This window comes from Cupressus sempervirens, chromosome 8, assembly GCF_028749045.1.
Source record: "Cupressus sempervirens isolate cs-2001-9-10 chromosome 8, ASM2874904v1, whole genome shotgun sequence".
Taxonomy (NCBI): Eukaryota; Viridiplantae; Streptophyta; class Pinopsida; order Cupressales; family Cupressaceae; genus Cupressus; species Cupressus sempervirens.
This window is the reverse complement of record NC_143125.1, coordinates 715107351-715121632: the sequence shown is the minus strand read 5'-3', so window position 1 is coordinate 715121632 and position 14282 is coordinate 715107351.

Genomic DNA, 14282 nt, shown 5'->3' with positions numbered 1-14282 from the left:
CAACAGGTGGCCCAGATGATCACAATAACCGATGGCCAAGATCATGTCACATCAGCCCTAATTAGGGTTAGGGCAATGGAAAGGAATCTACATTAATGCCACAAGGGATCCACTACCATAGTGGGTAATAAATGCCCACTATGCATGCTCATTTAAGAAGGAGTGGGGTGTAATAAATGATCCCCATGCGCACCCACTATGCATTTAATGCATCTATCCTTAATTTCTTCGCCTAAAAGATTGAAATCGATCTAACGCTGTTTCCAACTCTTTTGTACTGATGCTTGGTGCAAATTCTTGTTTGAATTCTAAAACTGCAATTTCTCTTTCTGCTTTTCCCAAGCTTTCATCCCAATATGGTAGTAAGTCCTTAATACTGTGCATTGTATTTGAGAAGATGGAGAAGTTCTCAAAATCATCTCTTCCATATACATTTAGATGAAAGAATTCCTCTAACTTGACTTTCAGATTATCAGTTGTCATTTCTTCTTCCCCCAATCTTTGTGATAACAAGGATGCAACTGCATTTGATATTCCTTACTTGATGTTATCAAAAATCTTTTTCCATCGACTGGATTCCTTGGTAAAGCTCTCAAACATTTCCTTAGCCATAATCACTGCACTATACCATCGAATAAAATCATAGACATCCCCCTCGCTGATAACTCGACCATCAATAAATTCTTGCTTTGGGGTATCCATCAGACTCTGAATGTCAGTAATCACCTCTTCTTGGTAAATATGCTCATCCACCCATGATTCTTCCATGCACTAGATCCTAGAGATTGCAGCCAATGCCCTATTGTGCACTTGCACTAATTCTTTTGCATGTTTGAAGGCTACCTCCTGAATTCCTTTGATCCAAGTCTTTGCACCCCTGAGCAATCCGCTTGATTCTGTCAATATCACCTACCACTTCACTGGAAACACCTATTGGAGGGGCAAATGATGGACCTTCCTCTCTTACTGGATGAGGTAAGTTATTGATGTATTGACATAAGGCCCAAATTTCTCTTTTCTACTTTTCGTGCCCTTCTTCTACTTTCTTCAGCCTACCCTTCAAAACCTATGTGGAGTCATCAAATTCTTTCAATATTTTCTCTCGGGAGGCCCGACCAAGATTTACTTCTGTAACATGATATTCATATGGAGCAATCTAAGTTTTCCCTTTATCAACTATGGGAGTCACAATTTGCAAGATTCTAGATCCTGATTCTCCTCTAATGAATTTAGTGTATCTTTTTGCTTTCCCTTGTTCTTATGATCAGTTTGATCGGTCCAAAATTTCCTATAATTCAATTGCTAGATCAACCTGCCTTTGTTGATGCAAATGAATTTGTTGCCTCAACCATTCTGGAATGGGTATACTTTGGTCCCTTGGAATTACCAATTTTTCTTTCCTTTGGACTATTCGAATGTCAATCTCTTCTTCCCCTCCCGGACTATCCATCGTAACCACAGGAACTATGGCCTCAGCACTTGGAAGATGTATTGCTACTCCTGGAGTTTCTTCCTTTAGTGGACCATATCCATCATTAATCATTTCTCACTCTAATATTGTAGCAAGACTTTCTTCTGTAGCAATATCTTGATCTCTCCCTCTTTCTTGAATTAATTTTTCATAAGCATTTATACTCAACCTATCATGAATTGGCCTATCCAAATTCTCTTCTTGCTCAAATCTCCTTATACTTGTCCCTACATCCTACCTTTCAAAAATTTCTATCTCTTGGACACTTGGAGTTCGACTTGGAGAAGAGGGAGCATCTCCATGTTTCTGCTTCTTATTTTGAGGTTCCTGGATGACTTCCTCTATCCTAGGATGCTTTTCTCGAGGTACCTCCTTTCCTATTTTGGTTCCTACATCTTCGGATGGAGTTCCCCTTTCTTCAATAGTCCCTTCAGATATTTGTCTTGATCTTTCATCCCTAATTGGTCTATGACCAAGCAACCTATATGTGAATCCATTAGCTGGTGCAACTAATTTTTCAAGCTTACGCTCGATCCACCACTTTGTAAAATCTAAGAATAGTTTTGACAGAGCTTCGAGATCTGTAATTTCTTTCTTCTTCCAATCAAATGGTTGAGCTATCATTTCTAGATTGAATCCTTTTCACATCACATTTGGGTAGGAACCTTGAATATATTGGATGCTCTAATAATGTTCAATGGTAGTCTTGAATGCAATGTTTTTCTAATCTCGTTCTCGTCTACTGCATTTGCCCAAAATTCTTCAAGGTGAACCTTGTGTTGGTACTTTGATCCTCCTACTGATGAGATCTTGTTATAAGGATCAAAATCATTCCTCTTTGGATAAAGCAGAAGGCAGAAGAAGTGGAGCTCATCTGATGATTTCTTTGTGGCTTTTAGACATGGGCATACCTCAGTTTTCCCTTCTCCTATGGAAATTGGAAACTGCAATCCCAATTTCTTCTTCACTTTTTGAATCTTGTCATAGGCAGTAAGTTGTCAAGTAAGCTCTAACAAGACCATCTTATTCATTGGATACCTAGGGAGTTTGTATGGCTCTGTGGAGAATCCTTGAACTCAGATGTATGAAAAGGTAGGAAGCTGAATGAACCAAGCGCCATATTCCTCAATCAACTTCATTGCACCCATTGAAATTCTTATATGTGGCCTCTTTTGTAATGTTCTTACTATGCGCATGGAAAATATATCATTAACCCTCATGTAATCATCCTTTGAATAAAAATGCAACTCCGGGTAAGATTCATGGACTTTGAGGTGTTGGCTTCTGCTTCCAATTGGTCCTTTGCATCGTAGTCCATCATAATTTGTCCTCCATGCTAGCATGTAGATGACATAGGAGCTCATGTAAAATCTCCTTGTATGCTCTAGATTCATCAACTGCTCATTTAGGTTATCACTTATGAGCCCAGCCCAATCTATTCTGTCACCTTCCTCCATTACCTGCTCAAAAAAATACCACATCCAAGATTTAAACCTATAAGAATAAGGCATGCCAAATATGTGACTCAACATCATGACCATATCACTATATTCCCTCTGCAAGTCGAGCCATGTACTATTTCTTTAGGAATTTTGGAATGATGTGGTCTATTCTTTTTCAACCATCTTTTGTTGATTATTTCTTCACAAAAATTGATTCCAGATGTATAGATTCTCAGTGCTTGCTCTTGTGTTTTTGTGACCATCCTTGGATTTGAAGGAATTCCAAATGCTTCAGAAATGGATGCTAGAGAAAAATCTGCTAGAATATTTCATTCAAATCCAGGATGGTTCTGTCTCTAGGACTATAATGCTTGGTACATTCCACGATTAACTCTGGATGCTGAAAAGGAGGGAAACTAGCTACAACAAAAATTCCACTTCTCATAATTTTTGTAGCCGGGTGTGTTGGGTGATGGTTGTTATATCCGAGCATTCTTTGGTTAAAATCTTTCAAATCAAGGCCGCGAAGACTTGTATCTCTGATTTCTATCCACTTTGAAATGATTTTTTATTCAGGATAGAATCCTCTCCTTTCATTCTTTATCAATTGTCCTCATGTTTCTCCTATTCCCCTAGGTTCTGCCATTTTCTTTTCCTACAAAATAGAAAACATACATACATAAGATTATGCAAGGAAAGTATTAAAAACAACAGATATGACTTGTCCATAAGACAAAGATTTTGGATTTTTGCCAAAATTTTCATACTGCTTTCAAGATTTGCTTTTTAACACTTCCGCAAGAAATATGAAATTTCACAACTCACTGCAACAGAAATTCCTTTTTGATAGGATTCAAAATCTTCTATCGTGAATTCCCAGAAAACTCCTCAACAATTTTAGAAAATTTGTCAAAAAATTTGCTTCCTTGAACTCCTCAGATCTTACTCCTATTCTCGATTTTCTCTTCAAATTTCTATGTGAGCCTGAATGAATGAGAGGGTTTCTTATAGAAATCATCCTTCAAAAAAGATGCCTTTAAAGCTGTAGACTAAAATTAGGCAGATGCTTTACTTAACCATTAAGGTTTCTATTTTTTTTGCCACTTGTCACTTTTTTGCTGCTTGATTCAAAAAGTTGCTATCTGTAATGCTCTTAACTTCATGATGAAGCTAAGTATTTCTATTTTGATTTTTTTTTTTAGTTTTATTAATTAAATATCAATTAAAATATCAATATTTAATTAATTTCTATATTTAAATTAAAAAAATCAAATTCATTTGCAACTTTTTCCATTTTTATTTTTTGGATTATTATTCAAAAAAAATCAAATTAAATATTAGTAACTAATATTTAATTTTTTAATGTAAATCCAAAAAATACTTTTCTTTGAAGCAATATTGTTTTTTCGTTTTTCTCTTAGCCCAATTTTTCACTCCTCAAGGAATTTCACCCTCTTCTTGTAAATTTTGGATTTTTTCTCAAAATTTTGAATTTTCTCACTTTTCACAATTTTTTAACAAATTCTTGTGCTCCAATCAATTTACGGGAGCAGGCTTTTACTAAACTGGCAGATTTTTCTTCTTTTCAAAACATTTCGTGACTCCTTCAGACTTTGCCTCTATCAATCCCAATAAGATATATTACCCATGTTATGTGGATGAATATTGAAGACTAGTTTGCTTTAGAATTTACACGTCAAATCTTCATCTATGGCTTCCATGCCTTCAAACTTTATCACTTCCATGCCTTCATGCAATAATCTAATTTCTTTTGAAACTAGCGGTGAGAATAAGCAAATGGACTTCGATTTTAGAAGATTGACACCCATCCCATATGAAATCAGACAATACCATAGTGTGCGAGTAGACAGAGAGGGATACTCGACAAGCTTACTCTAGTGGTTAGCATATTGTTTCAATCCATGCTTGAAACTGAAGCTTATACATTGTGTTGGTTCGCTTCTCCACGTATGGATATACATTTTTAACAATTATTTATCACCCTCTGTTTGAGTTATCCACTACGAGCAGAGGTTTAGGTTCTGATGCTATATACAACCTCTAGCAATTTAGTGTGATATACTCTGTATTTCATATGAATTGGCAGACACGTATTGCATAAAGATATTGTTAATGAAGATGGGCATTGTGTATCTTCCATATTTTGATATGATCGAATTGAGCTTCTTTAACACAACATCAAGTACAGACTTAATTGGCATGTCCATCTTACTGCATTAGGGAAGCATTATGTTCAAAGCATTCAAGAGTTTAATCTACAAGCTCTCCACTAATGAATTACTATGTGCAGTACTTGGTGTCATTGACCTTCAATATTTTTGTGCCTTCTATTGAGAAAACTTGATGCCACTCCAAGATGCTGAGTACAGATTATGAGGTGAAAATCGAATTTCACCGCCAAACTCTATGTGTCCAATCGCTTCCCATTGAGGGTACTCACATGGAGTGGCCCGCGAGAGTATCTCTGACATCATGCAGGATGTGGATGACAGTTCATATTGTTTTATGGAAAGCGAGATTTCTTTCGAGTGAAGGATTTTATTTTCTAGCGCAATATTTCCTTACTCCTTCTTAGTTGCGCTCCACATTTAGCAGGATCAGACTTTTCATGGAATGAAAGATTTTATCCTTTTCCCTCACTAATTTAAAATTGCGCTCAAACGCTTTTATGGAAAGCAAAATTTTGAAGGAATGAAGGAATTTATCTTTTCCGTGATTCCTTCGGACTTGTGCTCTAGAATTTTAGGGAGCGGACTTTTCATGGAATGAAGGATTTTATCCTTCTTAAATAATTTTTTTGCTATGCTCCAAATCTGCGCCTTTGCATGTGGGAGCAGGGTTTTTTGGGAATGAAGGATTTTGGTTTTTCCGTGACTTCTTCAGTCTTGCGCTCTGCAGAAGAAGGAAATAGCTGGCAAAAATTTAAAAAAATGGAAGGGGGTCCCAAGTATGGGCGTGGTGTGATAGGCGGTCACAACAGAATCTATTATAGCTATTGTACAATTGATTCTCATTTTTTAGAAGTCTTAATTTGTACATAAACTTAAAGAAAGAATATTAGATGCAAAAAGATACATAAGATACACAATTAGTAGAGTAGTAGTTTCTTACCTATCTCCCACCTACTCCTGCAAGTATGTGAGATCTTGAAGCATAGACTATGCATTTGAATAGTTTTATTAATGCCAAGTACAAGCCATAGCCACATGTAATTTTATCCAATTTTGCCAATTGATAAAAGAAAATACTACCCACAAAATAGAGCCTGCCTATTAGAAAATAGAAACAATATAGTCAAAAATCAAATAGTATAATGAAATGCATTATTTTTGAAGGTACATTAATGGGTAAAAAGTTAATATTAGATATTAACAATCTTAGAAATATTCTGATATGTAACCAATTTTGTGAAAAAAAAATGATATTTCAATATTGGCACATTATGTTTCCTTTCATGTTCGTGGATCATCTTTGTATATTTTTACACCATCTAATTATACATTACAGCATATGATCATATTATCCAACCAATGTGATAAGAAAGATGAAGAATAAATGGTCACGTAATTGAATTTAAGAAAATAATATTGTTTACTTTCTTTAATGAGACATGAAATTTAACAACAAAAATAGTATGGTTCCAAAATCCACAAAGTTCCTATGACTAATTATAACTTAAATGCCTAGAATACTACCAACCCTCGATAAAGAAGAAATTAAATCACTCCATATAGTCTTTTTTGATAAAGCCATTTTCTAATTTAAAAATGGAAACTTACCTTCTTTTCAAGTTTGACGCCATTAGGTATAAATGAATAAATTTAGAGGTAAATTCTGATGTCATCTCAATTAACTACCTAAGATACCATAGGGAGTGAATAAGAAAATATCTTTCAATGTGGTTCACAAAAATCACAAATTATAACATCAACATTTTTTGTTTCAATTCTATAATCAATAGATACATTGTAGTTAGGAATAGACACATGGAAGGGAAATAGTCAAGGGTGTGTAATTTAAAGCATTTATAGACCAATTCTTTTGCCATAATTAATCACTGAATGTGAGCCATAAAACTACTTGCCGCACTCTAACTAGTGAAGTTTGTGCTGGCACTCATATGCCACAAATCAATTGTGTATATAGTAGATAGGAAAGAGTTATTTAAGGAGAGGATTCAACAAGAAGCATTCTAATTCAAGAAAAAAAAGCAAGACGTAATGGCACAGCCACATATTCAACAAGTTGAATTGAACATTCTCATTCTTTATAGAGTAAAGAATTGTAGTTGAACAACAACAACACAAACACACACTTCTTTGTACTAACAAGAAAATAAGTAAACATCTGATTATCATTTATATTAGAATTTTTCTAGTAGCTATTCACCCATCAGGATATATAGTAAAAAGATCCTAGGTAAGAATGGAGAATGAAAAACCTAGAGTAAAGTAAAGTCTCTAGGTGACCAGTCTCACTACACTAGAATACCATCACTTTTCCTACTAACTCATCTCTTTCACTTTCCAACTAGAGATGCCCTAGTGATGGGATCATTGGGGTGTGCACCAATTACATCAATTAGCTTCCACAAGAATATGAAGAAGATGGGAACGACTGACACGTGTACAAATGCTCCCACTATCGCCAATGCCTTTAACACATAGTCCAATTGAATCATTCTCTTTCGATGTTTTCCATCCTTATCTTTAACTTTTTCTTGCCATCCATTTCGACCAACATGATGGCTACATTATTGTCATCCATTGCTTTGTTAGCAGTAACTTTAGCAACGTCGGTTGCTATAGTAAGGGACTCTCAATATACTGAATATGCATCTGGTGTTGTGGTTTAAGCTAAATTCATCATGGTGTTTCGAGCTTCAATGTAGATCATGTGAGATGTCTGAGCATGTGAACAATCTATTATTAAATTGCCTTGAAGCTCCTAGTCCATGTGTCCATGAGATAGGGTGACGATGATGCTTCCCTCTCTTTTTTTTGTTTTGTTTTAAACGCCATATAGTTTATATATCCTTAATTAGCATCACTTGCAAATCATTTTACTTTTCCTTCTTGGTGCTTTACTAAACATTGACAGAGTTGCCATCAATATCCTCTCTGCCATTACAGCTGTATTCCAAAACTTCTTGCATTCCCGACAAGAAATCACACGTCATTTTTATAACTATTTTTTGTTTTTTCTTGATCGATTGTGGGTTCAAGATAACTAACATGTTCATAACTGATCATTTTGTTTTATGGTTGCCTTCTGAATATAAAAATAATAATTAATAAAGGATTAAGATTTGTCAAAATCCATATGCAAAAAGAATACCGATTTATTCAGTTTACAAAAATACGGGTTGTGATAACTGTATTTTCCTGTTTTGTTACTGACTGTATATATTCTTATAATCAATTGGTCCAAAGTCTAATCACTGCATATTCTATGTTACATTTCTAAATTCCCCTACCAAATGCTGATTCGATTATATCTAACTCATGCAAATTTTCTAGGGTATACTTGTATTTGTTTTTTAAATGCTAAAATGTTTAGGCTGTTGATTAGCAAACTCTAAACTTATGCATCTTGAGATTTTGGCTTTACCATTTTGATACATAAAAATAAAAAAAAATTTAAATGATATATATCAATTTTCAAAACTCATGTAAACTATACACTTTGACCCTATCCTAGTGTAAACATTAGGAACTAATAATTTAAAAATAACTAGATTTAAGTGGGAAAAAAAAAAGATAGTTCAAGTTCAACCTAGAGAGAAATTTTCTACCTTTTCTTACCTTTAGTTTGCCACTTTTGGAGGGATGGACCCCTCAAACCTCCCCACCCCCCACCATTACCCTCCCCTCCCCCCCGACCCCCCAGGGTGGAGCTAGCTTCTATGTGTCCAGATCTAGAATTGGTTTTGTTTGCTATATCCCAAAATGCTTGCAACCTGGACCAGGTAGTTTTTTGAATGATGGATCAATGCACTATTCTTGATGACTATGCCTTTTTGGGCCCCAAATCCCTTGGTGATTTCCTGTTGACGTCTATAGTTGTGATGACCCCAAAGCCAAACTGGCTTGGGGCTATAGTCTGATCCAATATTCTAATGGACTCTAGTGAGAAACCCATGGTCTCCTTAGGGGCCATTGGTCCTTTGATTTCACTTTAGGACTCTGTGGTTGATTAATTTCCTTTGGTTTTACCATATTCATTGTTGGAAAGTTTGTCTCATTTTGACATTCAATGGATATGGTGAGGAAATGGTGCTCAACAAGGTGGAAACTTTCAAGTTTCATTTCCATCTCTATGATGGTTGGCTCCCTCTTCTTGTTCCATTTTACTACTGAATTAGATCATGATTCCATCATGGCAAGATCTTGGAACTTTGGAAATCACCCATTGTTGCTGGTGAAATGGAAACTAGGATTTAACCCAGAGAATGATCTCTACATATATGGATTAGTGTGGATAACATTTCCTGGCCTCCTTTTGGAGTTCAAGGATGAGAGTGTATTTAGATGGATAGGAATTTTTTTTTGGTAGTTCATCAAAATGGATATTATGACTAGCTCCAAGACTAAATTGGCCTTTTCTAAGTTTTGTGTTAATGTAGGTATGAACAAACCCTTGATGACTATGGTAGATCTAAAATCTAAATGGGCCACCAGGTCATAACAAATAGTCTACGAGAATGTTGCTCCCTTTCTCCAAAAGTGCAACATGTTTGGACTTTTTTTTGTGGATTGTGTGAAGGGTGAGAAACACAAGAACAAAGTGTTCTCACCGGGTGTGGTGGTGGTTGAAAGCTGAAAACAGTCAAAATGGTTGAAAAGGCCTAAAGATAAGAGAATAAGGAACTAACAAGTTTGATTGAAACTTATGTGGAGGACTTTTAGGAGTCGAATGAAGACCCTAGGAAAGATGGTGAGAAAGTTAGAAACCATGTAAAGGAGGATGTTGTTGGGTAGGGTGAAGAGACTATTTGTATGCAAATTGATACAAAGGATGTACACTAGTACATTTGAGACCATTTTTTGACCATTATTGGTCAAAATTTTGACTTAGTTTTTGAAAAAAATTCGACCAACCCATTGATCAAAAAAATTTTGGTCAAAATTTTGACCAACCAATACTTTGGTTGAAAAACTTCCATAGCCATGGTGCAAGTTCTGCCAGGAATTGGTCAAAATTTTGACCAATGAAGGTAGAAAATATTGACCAAAAAAGGTAGAAATTTTGATCAATGTAGGTAGAAAATATTGACCAAAAAAGGTAGAAATTTTGACCAATAAAGGTAGAAATTTTGACCAATGAAGGTAGAAAATGTTGGCCAAGAAAGGTAGAAATTTTGACCAATGAAAGTCAAAAATGTTGACCAATGAAGGTAGAAATTTCGACCAATGAAGGTAGAAATTTTGATTAATGAAGGTAGAAATTTCTACCAACGCTTGGGTGTAAATTTTTTTTAGGCATTCTATAAAACAATTCACATGCCTTGCATATGATATCACATTTTGCATGCATCCTACACTCTATATGTTTAAGTTGTGATTATCTTGGTAGACATGCAATCAAAATCAACAATATTAGATTTCCACAATCCATTTGTAATGCAAGTTCATTTTGGATTTGATTGTGTGTTTTTTAGCATCATTGTTTCATATCACTCTTCGTAATCCATCATCAACTAGATGAGAGTGTGCAGGATGCATGCAAAATGTCATATCATATGCAAGGCATGTGAATTGTTTTATAGAATGCCTAAAAATATCGACAGTAACTAATCAAACTATCATAAACACTGACAGTAACTAATATGCTTCTTCATTAATATGCCCAATACAATAAGAAAACTTGGCAACTATGCACAACAAGTTATACGCTAAAAGGAAATCATTTAGGAGATACAAAATTTGAACAACCATATGTTAAGATTCTACAATTTGTATCACTTGCTTGAGTCTTACAGTTGAGAATAATTTTTTCATCCTCCTTACAATATGTTTCGATGGCCTGCACATCCACAAAAGTTCCAACGTCTCGAATTTTTAGAATAAGAATTGTTTGGTAGCAAATGGACATGATTGATAATAAATCATCATATAAAAAGACTCCCATGTGAAGCATGAATAGCAAAGGAAATGAATATGGGTGATAGGGAAGAGAATTCAATAATACAAGCTCCTAACTTTAGTTATAGTCATGATATGGGTAATGCACAACTGCCTCTTGGATTCACGTTCCATCCCACTGATGAAGAGCTCATAACACATTATCTCATTAGAAAAGTTTTAGACAACAATTTCACATGAAGGGTCATTACTAAAGTCCATTACAGCTTGCAAGACCAGACATGACCATCTTCATCCCCACATCTAAGGTTTATCAAGCTAGAAAAACTGTGTAACTGTTGAATAAAATTTGAAAATGTTTTGCTTAAATGGTATACTCTCAATTAAGCATCCAGTTGTTATATGTTGTTAGTTTTTTCTTGGACTAAAAGCTTTAATGGAAAGATAAAACTGAAGCTAACTACAATATAAATTATTATTATTTTCTTGCATGAACAAGTCTTGAAACATTCTCTTCAAGTACACCCGACTCCCTCTTCTATATCTATAATAGTGGCTCCCTCTTACATATATAAGACTTCACAATATAACCAATTCAACCAACTGTCATTGGGTTGAAAAGTTCCTTGTTAGATGAATTTTAACCAATGGTATCATCTGAGGAACATCCACAAAACTTCTAACAAACAAAAACCTTGATGATGGATTTAGTATTTGCCACCAATTTAGAAAGATTCTTACCTGTCTAAGCCACTTGTTGGTTCATCCAGAAATAACAACCTTGGCCTCATTAGAATTTCTAAGGCAATGCTCACTCTTCTCTTTTCTTCACCACTGATTCCCCTTAGGTGCTAGATTCCTATGGGAGTGTTGGCACATTCCTAAAGACCCATTTCCACAAGTGTAGACTCTACTAATGCTGATTTCTTTGATGAGGGCATTTTATCAAGGAGCATTACACGACCAGAGTATGCTATGCTTTCTCTCACCATCAAGACCCCAATTAGAGTATCCTCTTAAGTTACATATGCCTACAAGAAAAAATAGGAGAGGAAAATAGAACCCATGTAAGAATATAACATCAAACATGAACAATTCACCCAAAAAATACTTCTTTGATTAAATCATACAGTAGTTCCAAAGGAGAGCTTTTTCTTTCGGCCATTCAGCTTGATAGATCCAAACTAAAATGCATTAGCTGCCAATCTACCTAATTTCCACAACACAAATCAAACATCTAAAACTTCATAAATCACAAATCAAATATGAAATTCATCATCTACTTCATGGGAAATGGAAACCCAATTGATATTACCTGCAAGGGCATCCAAGAGAGTAGATTTTTTGGAGCCAGAGGGGCCCATGAGAGCCATCAAGGTGCAAGGTGCCACAAATTGTGCTACTCAAATGTGACAAGGGTTATAGTATTGTTAGTGTGTAGTTGATGGTGTTTTTGCATAGATATTTTATGGTTTCAAGAAAATTTCATTTTCAAATAAAACCAGGTTTCAAACAATTGTAGTGCATGCATGTAAAATCAGGTTTCTACATACGTACATGTAATAATTGTAGTGCATGCATGTATCCACATATATATCCTGATTTCTGCATATTTTACAATTATAGAATGCTATAAAGCCACATTTCTTTGAGGTATTCCATTAAAAATGGTATACATCCATGTACACACATAGCTATATACATACATATAGATATTATATATGTACATATGTAAACAAACATGCATACATACACACACATATCAATGCCATGTGTATTCTTCCACAACTTGCATAGATGTCCACGAAGCTAGTGGCAACTACAACATGCAACAAAATCTTTATTATTTATGCTTTGCAACATGTGGATACAAAGCACAATTTAAATCACAACATCAATACAAAGCCAATTCAAAGCACAACAACCAATACACTTTGTAGCATATGGATGATTAACAAAGTAGTCAGCAACTACAAAAAAAATCAAATATGAAGACTGAAATTTGGAATTTGACAAGCTAACCTCAATGAGTGAAGCAAAAGCAGAAGCCATCATTGCAAATTCTTGTCCTACATCAAATATGTGTGCCCCCCATTGGAATGAATAGGGAATCCTTATCCTATAGAATAACAAGAATGAGTGAAAACTATTTTAAAAATGTTATCTTTTAAAAAAAAATCACTATATGATCAAATTAAAATTATTCTCAAAAATTATCTTTTAAAGAGAGCCAAGAGGAACTTTGGTGCAGGGGCTCCCAATGGACATAGGAAGCTTCAAGGTACATCGGGAGCTATGAAGGAGACAATGAAGGTACCAAGGGAAATCAATGCCTAATGAAGACATGTCAAGTCATTTGATGATGAATTATGGCTATTGAAGCCATCAAATGTAAGGGAAGCATGAAATTGCCAAAATTGTAATTTATTGCCAAGAATGGGCAAATTTAGGCCAAATGGCACAAGTGAGAAGTTAAGAGTCATTCAATGTAATGTGCGAGATATAGAGGGTCATTTAGGTGTAACAAGTTTATATTAATGTCCAAAATAATGTAATAAGGCTATCAAAGCCTCTAAAGGGGTAAAAGGCACTAAAAGTGCAATATCTTGTAAATTGCCAATGTTGGCAACATAAGCCAAATAAGGCTGTAATTGGGTTAGTTGAGGTTATAAGTGTATAAAGATCTTTTAGAAGTCCTTAGGGATAAAATACAAGGTTTCATAAGTCCTTGGTCATAAAGAGTCACAAAAGGGTAACAAAAAGTAATGACTGTCATTAAAATGTTATAAAAAAATTGTTTGATGACTTTCCTATGACAGTTATAAGGGAGTTGGTTCAATCCAAGAGATTTGGAAGACAGGTCGAAGAGAAAGCAAGTTTAGAAAAAAAAAGTCAACGAAATCTCTATTTTTACTATCACATTGTGACTATTAATTGTTGTCCATAATTGTTGTTACATTTCCAAGTTTCTTTGCATGAAAAGTTTGGTGTTTTGTAAGATTTAAGGTTCATAAGAGGCTATGAATTATTTCTTAAGAGTTTCTTTAGCATTAGAGTTAAATATATTGTAATAGTGCTGAATAATACACTGTCTGTCACAAACAAGTGACAGTCACTTAGTAGTTTGTGAGCAAATGGAATAATACCTCTCCCACTGTCTATTTATCAATGTAACTTGTGGGAGAGGATTATAATGTCTTTAACATGTATTTTACTGTGAAATGAGTGTAGGTCTTTGAGTAGACTGGCAAAACTGTGACTGAT